General features: G+C 29.9%; 1 long non-coding RNA gene across 2 annotated transcripts in view; it reads right to left on the reverse strand.

Moving 5' to 3' along the window:
- The window catches only part of LOC121129107 (uncharacterized), a 229,063-nt gene extending 222,841 nt beyond the window's left edge, over positions 1 to 6,222 (reverse strand). Inside the window, exons 1-3 of one of the 2 annotated variants that reach the window (XR_011783645.1) lie at positions 6,115 to 6,222; positions 5,961 to 6,053; positions 5,450 to 5,907 (exon numbers count right to left, since the gene is read on the reverse strand). This is a non-coding gene — a long non-coding RNA (uncharacterized lncRNA). Of the gene's footprint in view, positions 1 to 5,443; positions 5,908 to 5,960; positions 6,054 to 6,114 lie in introns of those variants that run through there. The other variant, XR_011783644.1, reaches the window with a different exon arrangement.
- Between the last annotated feature and the right edge of the window lie 4,199 nt (positions 6,223 to 10,421).

Raw genomic sequence — 10,421 nt, forward strand, 5'->3', positions numbered from 1 at the left:
AAGTCAAGGCCTTGAAGGCCGGACGAAATGGTTGCTACCGTGAAAAAGTATGTCGAGGTCAAGAGAGGCAAGGTCGCCGTAACCGGCCTCTCCAGGGAGTTCGACGTTAGCAAAAGGACCATGGACCGGTTATTTAAGAAAGATCTTCGCCTTAAAATCTAAAAGAGAATCCTTCGTCAAGCGCTCAAGCTATAAAATTTAAAGGAGTGTTCAGTTTTAGACGCGCATCCATTTTATCCATCAGGTAAGTGATTTAAGAACTATAATCCAAAACAATACAATTTATGATCAAATTCATCGTGAAAAAGAGCTCTGAATGATTGACAGATCTGCATGTAATTTTTGAGTTTCCCAGTAATGGATCATTTGATTAATAAATTTTATTCAAATCAGATGAAAATAGAATGTAACATTCCTAAGAATATGTGGAACTTCATAAAAAAAATCACTATAGAAATTTTTAAGATCCCACGATTTTAATACGGAGCAAATATAATTATATTGTTTATAAAGTTATTGAACTTAAAAATCAAGTACTCTTCTGATAAAATAAATTAATTGCATACATTAAGGTGGCAATTTTCGTAAAAAAGTAAAAAATTGGCAGCAAATGCATTCCTTTTGCTAAAAAAATACGATTTACAAAGTTTGCACTATTTCCATAATTATTTAGAAGTAGCTAAATGGGCCTAAAATTTTATTGGAAATGTGATTTTGCTTTATTGTCATCCGTATACTACAGATAATAGCTTGATAGTAAAATTAACAAATTTAGTTAAGTTCTATGAAAAGTTTTTCTCATAAATGTTTACGATAAACTATTTTCAAGTGTCTAAAAGAACGATAAAAATAATAAAATGACATGAAGCTTTTTCGCCTATCTGTCTGTTCATTTGCATATCACAGCCAATGAGCGGCAACTGATGTCTATAAAAATTGCAAATACCTTTTTTCTACTTAAATTAACAAAAAAAAAATGCATTACCGTAACTTTGATGACCTTTTTTTGAGAAAAAACATCTATATAGGCAAGTTTAATTAAATAAATTAAAAAAATGTATCTATTAAAAATATATTGCATTGCATTTTACAAAAAAATGACCTCCGAGGGTAAGGACGAGCAATGTTTCAAAAATTTAGAATATCTTCTCATTTTTTAAAGGGTTTTTTACTTTTTTACTAAAGTGATTTAATTGGTATACGTTTTAAAAATTTTCGTTTTATTAGTAAAAATAAGCAAATCTTTGATGAACTATTAGAACAATAAATGGTCATTATCAATTTTAAATCATAATCATATGTAAGATATCAATATTTAATCCATATTCATTCCTTTTTTTAGGCAGTATACTTTCATATACGTATAAAAAAAAATATGACACGTTTCCCCACTTCCATATGTTGAATATTCATTCAAAATATTAGTCACCTATTATATTATTTATTTTTGTTTGTAGTTAAAAAGACCCTTACCTAAAACTTTCATAAATATATAATAGTGAATCAATATTCTTAAGTTAAGAGCAAACCAAAATAAACGCTATTTTTAAACTTTGACGTGCTGTACACTTTCCTTATTATTTCAAACTTATTTGGCTAGCTACCAACTGATTTCCGGCATTTTTCTGTTTCTTTTTGAGGAAAAGATGCATGGTATAATGAAGATTACAACGTATTAACATCCTTATTATTCCTGATAATGTTAATTTCTCCCTCATTTCTTGTCTTAGATGCAATGGAGAAAGTTGCCAATCTTTTGTTAAAACTTCATGATGAATAATAACAGATTATATATTTGCTTAATAACATTTATGACACATTTGTTAACTTAGTTGTTTGGGCCATTCCCCAAGGTAGACCCTTTAATTTTGAGAAAAATTGTTACAATAAAGGATGAGGAGATAGGCGAGTAAATGGCTATGGGGATCCTAAAATATAGTTGAATACTCTCCTCCCTCAGATTGGCCAGTGCCCCGGGGGGTAGTGTGAGACTGTTAAAATCACTGCTAAAATCACCTTTTTTTATACCATTTACTCACAGGATTAGCTAAATTATTTCAAAAAGAAATCAGTTAGATATTCTAACTTTCCAAAAACAAAAAACAAAAATTAATTTAAAATTGAGTGTACCCGTTACAAATCCAAAGAAAAAAAGATATAGATATGACTATTGAAATAAAATAATGTTATAGGAACAAAAAAAATTGTTTAAATATATTTGTCATAAATAATATTAAGCGAATTTATAATGAGTTATTATTCATCATGAAGTTTGAACAAAATACGGGCAATTTTATCATGGGCAATCTTCCACGGGCAAATTTTCCTTGTTACTACTTTTTTCCCCCATACAAGCTAGAATGAATTGACTCAACTTAAAAATCCTCAAAAACTATTTTCAATTGTTTATCGACAGTCTGAAGAAATAGGAAATTAATAAAAACTAATTTAATTTATTATGTTTGCATATATGATGAAGAATATGTCATTTATTTAGGTATGAACTGCAAAAGTAACCATATTTTTGAAGACAATGTTGTGTCTATGTTTTACAATTTCCCTAGAAAATGCAAGGAAGCTAATAACACAATGTGAAATACAAATAGCTAGAGATACTATCAATTTAATAAAATATAAGCTCTAAAATATCTGATTTTAATTGAATCATTATATTTTAACTTTTCATCTTTTTAATTATACATTTTATAAAGTATTAGAATATGTTTTAAAGTACCAATCGTTTGCTTCAAGCAACACTTGAAGTTGTACATACTATATAGTTAAAAGTTGGACTTACTTATATTGCCTCTGATTCTAGACTATTTGCCGAAGGACAATTTAGGACATTCGACCAATAATCATATTTAATTTATTAAATATAATTGGAGGGTCTGTAACCCCCTCTCCCAAACAAGGAATATTTGATGATTATTAAATTTCTCCTGTTACTCTATACAAACAAATCAGCATTAAGAAATGAATACTGCACTTTATGTGCCTTGGCAATGGAAAATTTGGAGCACATTTTATTTCCTATGTCCTTCCGTGAGGCAATTAATTATAAGAGTTGACAAAATGGTACAAAAATAAGGGAACTACAGAATCACAAAGGGTAATGGATAAGATAAACTATACCAAATCACATAGAAAAGTTCAAATAGAAGCCTTAATAGCCAAAAATACAGTTAGTCATGTAGGAAGCTAAAACTAATAAAAAGGCAATACCTCGAGAGATGGACAAAATGGTCAAGAGATCAATTATGGAGAGTTTTGATGAGAATGGAATACCAGTTCAATATATATAAATAGTTATGTAAATTCTGTAAATTTTTTAGCCTGCATTTTTTTTTTTTTTTTTGTTATTGGTAATCTGAAGAATGAACTTTCTCTTCCTTTGCAGTTGTCATTATTATTTAATTTCTACATTTTAGTAAACATCCTTTCCAAAATAGATTCTATTATATTCAAAATCTGATTGAACGTTCGTGTATGCTTATAAAAAACGAAGTGTAACCCTGAATATTTGTTGCAGAGTTATATTGTAAGTACTTGTTGAACTCAGAGTATAATTGAAGATCAACATCGGAGTAATTCTTGCCAATGTTCTTGTTTCTTTCCTTCTCCTCCTTTGAGACAGCTGATTACAATCAGAAGGGAGAATATAATCTCCTCCAAAATATTCCTCAAATCGTAAGACCAACGCGTCCACCAAAAGAAGAAGGATCAACAGGAAGTAATGCAATAATAGAGTGTTAAAATTTCTTACTTTAAACCTTTTTTTATTTCGTTATATTTTTTTAAATAGTGATGCGATAAACATTTGATAATAGTTGAAATGTTAATTATTGTTATTGTCTATGAGATCATTGTTGAATGATCACATAATAAGTACGTCTTTTAATTTATAATATTAATTTTCCTTACATAAATTTAGGTTTTTAATATAAAATATACATGTATAAGATATTTTTGTAAGAGGAAGGAAATAAATATGATTCTTGCTCCGCATAAAACAAGGACATGGGCAATAATTGCCCTGCTTTCGATCCTTAATTCTACTCTCAGTCCAACTTACACTCATTATTACAATTTCATAAAGATATGCTACTAAAAGGCCAGACTTACTACATAACATGAATTAATTCTACCTTAGGTAGCATCTAAAATGTCTTGTTAGCCTATTATTTATGTTCTTTTGACCGTTTCATTGATCCTTCTCATCCATCAACAGTCCAACTTACACTCATTATTACTTAACAAATCATCTGCGTTACTCTCCGTCAGTCATGATCACACAGATGGTTACACTTTATAATAAGAAATTATCTCCTGAGGAGTGAAATACTAATTTAAAAAAACCTATTGACAATAACCAAGACTATTTATATTGCCTACAATAACAAACTTGCTCTCAAAAAAATGCTTAAGATTTACAATCCAATTAATAAGCATTCTCTTTCACCATTTTATATGGGCCCAATGAGTCATACGCCTCCTTTGTTCCTTTCCACACCGGGATGTCCACTACAATAAGCCATATACGGATATGATCCTCTTTGATGACATAGCTTCTTATGCTTCATTACAAGGCTCTTGAATGACTCACTCTCTTCAGTAAAATGAGAACATAGTCGTTATTTTGAGCCAAATATTTACTTAGAAAAGAATTGATTCCAATTACTTGAAGAAAAGACTATGAAAACTGCAAGGTTTAGGAGTGTTTGCGCGTGAGCCCACTCTGAAAGACGAATGCGTTTCACTTTATTCGTAAAAAATTGATTCCTTATTTCCCAAAATACCAAATGGATGAGAAGGATCAATGAAACGGTCAAAAGAACATAAATAATAGGCTAACAAGACATTTTAGATGCTACCTAAGGTAGAATTAATTCATATTATGTAGTAAGTCTGGCCTTTTAGTAGCATATCTTTATGAAATTGTATTTCACTATTTTAAAAATAATTTGTATGAGAAGGCAGTTTTAAATTAGGGATGCCCTATACATGGAATTAGCACTATTCTCAGTTAAGCTAATAACTATAATACTTCTTCAATGTTGTTCCATATGTGTAAACATTGAACCTCATTTTTACATGCAAATACTCGTCTTTGAAATACTCGAGCCAACTTAAAAAAGTATTCTTTATTTACTTCACAAATCCTGAGTACTGATTGACGAATTCGCATACCACTAGATTCAAAGAACTACATACAGTCAAGCCTGTTCTAATGGACGCCTGTTTTTTCGGCCAGATCCTGTTTTCAAGTATAAAATTGTTACAAAATATGAAGCCTTGTTTAAATGGTAACCTGCACTAAGCAGTTGTTTTTTTAGTTTCCCTTGCCTGACTGCTAAATATAGGTTTGACCCTATTTGTGGTATATTTATAAAATCAACCCAGACAAATTGATGGACACAAAAATAAATTAAACAATTCACAATTAAACAAATTTGATATTTAATATGCAAGGACGTCCGCAGTAGGGAGGCTAAGAGGTTTTAATCTCTTCAACTAATATTTTATTAAATTATATGAGCTAAGTCCCTCATCTATGCTGACGTACCTGATATGTTAATCATTTATTTTTGAAAAAAAATTTTTATAAGGTTTCGGTGTTTAAATAAATTGTGTGATAGATTATGTTGTTCTCATCGCTGGAATATTCATAACGAACAAACATTACTCCAGAGTGTGCCATTCTCTCTACGCGTATTTTCTCATTTGTAAGCATTCTCTTTTCTGGAACTTGCTCCTCAGCTGGATTTATTCTATAGGTGGAAGTGAATAAATTTCCTCGGCAGTTAAGGGATACAAGGGCTTCCTTCCCATTGATCAATTCCATATCACGAGGAGGTCCTTTACGAGTCATTACAAATGTCAGATCATTTTGTTCCAGAGAATATTCTAGAAACAAAGCATGGATTAAAAGGTCATATAAATATGAAAAGAGATTATACCCGAAAATTGAATATTAAATCCGTCCCCCAATTTATTTATGTTCATTGAGTTGGATTGCTTCTTCATTTTTTCAATTATACTTTCAGGAGTTCCTACAGTTAAGAAGTTCATTCAATTAGAATATTTGAAAGATGTATTAGTGGAGACAAATACCTATATTTCTATAAAAACCAAGCTTATTTAAAGCTGTATTTTCCACCCAAAGTCCCTTAAAAACCTCTAAGTTGCATATAAAACTAGAACTTGAATATATTATTAAATGAATTCAATAAAATGAATAACAATACTCACTCTTGGTAGAAAAGGTACGTCCCCAAAAGTTAAAGCACTAAACATATTCGCACTTTCTTTGGATTTCTATTTTTGATAAGATAGTTAAGAAATGAAATAGAGGATTTAATCAAAACAATAATTTAATGAAAAACTAAAGCAACTTTAATTGTATGGCTTATTTTCTAATAGTTAATATAAAATTAGTAGATAAATAGAACCATTCATATCTTTAAGACATGATTTACAATCTTGTTTTAATCCAATATTATGATTAACCAGTGTTTTTAAATTATGACAGGATATTTTCTTTGGTTTTGAAACTTTTATCGGGAATCCCAGATCGTTTTGACTACTGTGCTAAGTCCTTCAATCACATAAGATATTGTTATAAAAATGAAAATATTCATAATTTAAAATAGCATTTCTGAAGGGAAAATGTTAAAATAAATAAAATAAATATTAAGTTATTTTATGTGACATTTTAAAGACAATTTTCACCAAAAATAGGGAATAATTTTTCTTTTAGGGATATTGTAACAACGTAATTATTATTATTTTGTTTGTAAAACAAATAATTGTGGCTCTATCTCACGTTTCTTAATATTTATTAGCAGCTTGTACACTCATTTGTTTATTAGGGTAACTGAGATCTTATACACCATTTTGTGGGTATTTATGATTGTTTAGTTAGATCAAACACTGTTATTATATTCGATAATAAATTTATTATACTATTTAGATTTATAATACCTTTAATATTTTTGTATTGCCTATGGATCATTGGTTGAATTATAAATTACTCTGAAGATGTGAACAATTCCTTACAATTATTAAGTAGAAACACCGTTATTGGGAAGGATTGTCTTACTGATTTTAATGGATTTTTGGCGTTTTTATGTTTTTTTTCGAAATAAAGACTGCATGATACAATAAAGGTGACAATATACTAAACCTGTGGTTTTTTTTTATTAATATATCATACATATTATTTTAAATTCGTAGAAGGATAATTCGGTTAAGTAGTTCTTAATTCTTATTAGGTTAAAATTATAATCTACTATATGTTCCTCGGGGCACAATTAGGGGGTTATGAAGGGTTCTTAGTAGTTTCTTCAAGTATCAGTGGTGGGTTGTATCCCGTGGATTCTGTTACTTTCTATTCTTTTTTTTAGGATGCTTAAAAGATGATCTTTCATCCAAAAAGTTAGCCTAAGATTGAATTTGATTTTAACCCCTCCCCCTACTTCGAGCCGATGCCGCTGATGTGATCAATGCAATCAGAATATCTGAGGTCTTGAAATAAAAGATTGGGGAGAAAAGTGGAAATATAACAAAGTTTAAATTATTGCTTTAAAAAGTTGAAACATAAAGATTACTCTTTAGCTACTCAAATGAGGGGAATTATGTTCAAGTGAAAAATAAAACATCGGATAATTTGTAGGCTTCCAGAAACATTTCCAGGATATTGCCAGTATTCAAAGATAGGAGTTTCCTAGGAGGCTGTTTTCAGATATGCAAACATTTCTGAGTATGTTGATTGGTCTATCAAGGGAGATAAAATGTCAAGTCTTGATGGTGTGGAAAGACTCTTTTACAAGAAAAAGAGGAAACTAATCCCAATCTTTTATCAATCGGTAAGTCAATGGAAAAGGATGGAGAACTCACAAAACTCAATGATAAGAAGACGGATTGTTCTAATTCCCAAGAAAAATATTGACTGTTGTTTAAATGATTGGAGACCCATTGCAGTCTTGAATGAGATTTATAGAATATACTCAGGTGTAATTGCCAAACAGATTGAATCAATTTTGGGGAAAAGGATCGGCCTCCCTTAGAAGGTTTTTTTTATTTATATTTTTGTATTACCAATTGATCATTGGTTGAATTAGAAATTACTTTTAAGATATGAACAATCCCTTACGATTATTTAATAATAACTCCATTATTGTGAAAAAAATTACTGTCTGGTTTTAAATTATTTTTGCCGTTTTTTTTTTGTTTCTTTTCGAAATAAAGAGTACATGATACAATATGTTTGACGTCATACTAAAATATGTTTTTGCAATATATTATACGTATTTTATTAAATTTGTATATTTGACTGATATTAAAAAAATGAACATTATTTATATTGTTGAAATAATTAAAAATAGAGTATATTCAAATTTATATTCTGTAGGTTCATTCACCCAATTTTACTAGAGCAAGGTTAGACAAGCACAGTAGATTTGTTTAAAAAATATATTTATTTCTGTTTCTGGTAATGTATTTGGGACTTTTGGAAATAAATACAACATAAATTTAAAACGTTAAAAATGTAACTTAAAAGTTATGATTTCATAGAAGTGGTTGTTCAATATTTTTTAAGCAATATTTTACTAAAGAATATGCCAAAGGAAAGTTTTTAAATTTCATAAACTATTAAAGTCTTGTAACTCATGTTAATAAATAAAATCTGATAATATTTTTGATTTATTATATGTTTAATTTAATTAGATAACTAAAACTAAAAGAATCTGCGCAGTGGCTATTTGTAAAACCCTAAAACGTTTCATATCGCCGATTCCCCAAAGACTTTGCAAGAAGGAAGGCCTGGATTTTCGCTTGTATAAGAAAAAAAAATTAAACCGATCCAGCCAGAATTGTTCCTTATAATTTTGATACTTAGTATTTCCTATATTTTATTTATGAACTTTGTAAAAATAATATCTAGACTTATTTCAGAGGGTTATTAGGATTTATTATAGAGTAATATATCTTAATTATATATAATATATGTAATGAATGAAATTTTATGAATGACAGATTTTCGAAAAATATAATAATTACACATGAATTCTAAATCGCGCAATTTTTTTTAGCTTCCTTGAATTAGCATTTTATTCTTTTTTCTGCAATTTAAATTGAGTGATTTGATTCTAATGAGGGTTCTCACTTTAGAAAAAACACCTGCACTTTGTATGGAATATATTTCTATAAATTTGCAGTGAATTTGAGCCATATCAGCGGAAGACATTGGGATCAAAATTCTGGTCATTATGAAAATGATATGAATCATTAAAAAGATTTTTCTTAATTTCAAAAATGTTCTCTTAGGACCATTAAACCACCCTTTGATAGATGTTTAAACCTCTAGAAAGCAATGCTTCATAGCGATTTACTTGCGAGGAAATGGTACCAAGTGCTGGATATTTTCAGGCTAATAAGCGTTTTGCATTTCAATTGAGAAGTCCCAGGCCTAAAATATAGATGGTGCTACTAGAATTTAAAAAAATATATATGTTTTTTTAGTTAGCCCTTACCCTCAAAAGATGCATGTAAGAATTTAACAGCTGTTGGATCATTATTTTTTGAATTATAGCGTTTTGAGTGAAGCAACTTTTGTTATTGTGAAAAAAAATCGATCAAAAGGAATTTCGCGTGTTAATAAAATATTGCTTTTTGAAGGGAAAAAATACAGTTGAAGCAAAAATTTGGCTTGATGCCGAGTTTCCGGACACTTCCCCAGGAAAATCAACCATCGAGAATTGGTATGCTAAGTTTAGACGTGGTGAAATGAGCACCGAAGACGGTGAACGTAGTGGATGCCTAAAAGAGGTTGTTACCGACGAAAACATTAAAAAAATTCACTAAATGATTTTGAATGACCGTAAGTTGAAATTGAATGGAATAGATAATGATATCAACTGAACGTGTACATCATATGATTCACGAATATTAGGGTATAAGAAAGCTCTGTGTAAAATGGGTGCCGTGCGAGCTCACTTTTTAACAGAAACAACGACGAGTTGATGATTCGGAGCAATGTTTGAAGGTGATCAAGCGTAATAATCCCGAGTTTTTGCATCGATATGTGACAATAGATTAAACATGGCTCCATCATTTTACTCCTAAGTCCAATCGACAGTCATCCGAGTGGACTGCACACGATGAACCCGCTCTAAAGCGTGGGAAAATGCATCAGTCGGATGGCAAGGTTATGGCATCTGTATTTTGGGATGCGCATGGAATAATTTTCATTGACTACCTTGAAAAAGAAAGGTTCATCAACAACGACTATTATATAGTGTTATTTGGTCGTTTGAAAGGCGAAATTGCCGAAAAAGGACCACCTATGAAGAAAAAGAGAGTATTGATTCACCAAGACAATACACCTTGTCACAAGTAAGTGAAAACGATAAGTAAAA

This window comes from Lepeophtheirus salmonis, chromosome 14 (genome assembly GCF_016086655.4).
Source record: "Lepeophtheirus salmonis chromosome 14, UVic_Lsal_1.4, whole genome shotgun sequence".
Classification (NCBI taxonomy): Eukaryota; Metazoa; Arthropoda; class Copepoda; order Siphonostomatoida; family Caligidae; genus Lepeophtheirus; species Lepeophtheirus salmonis.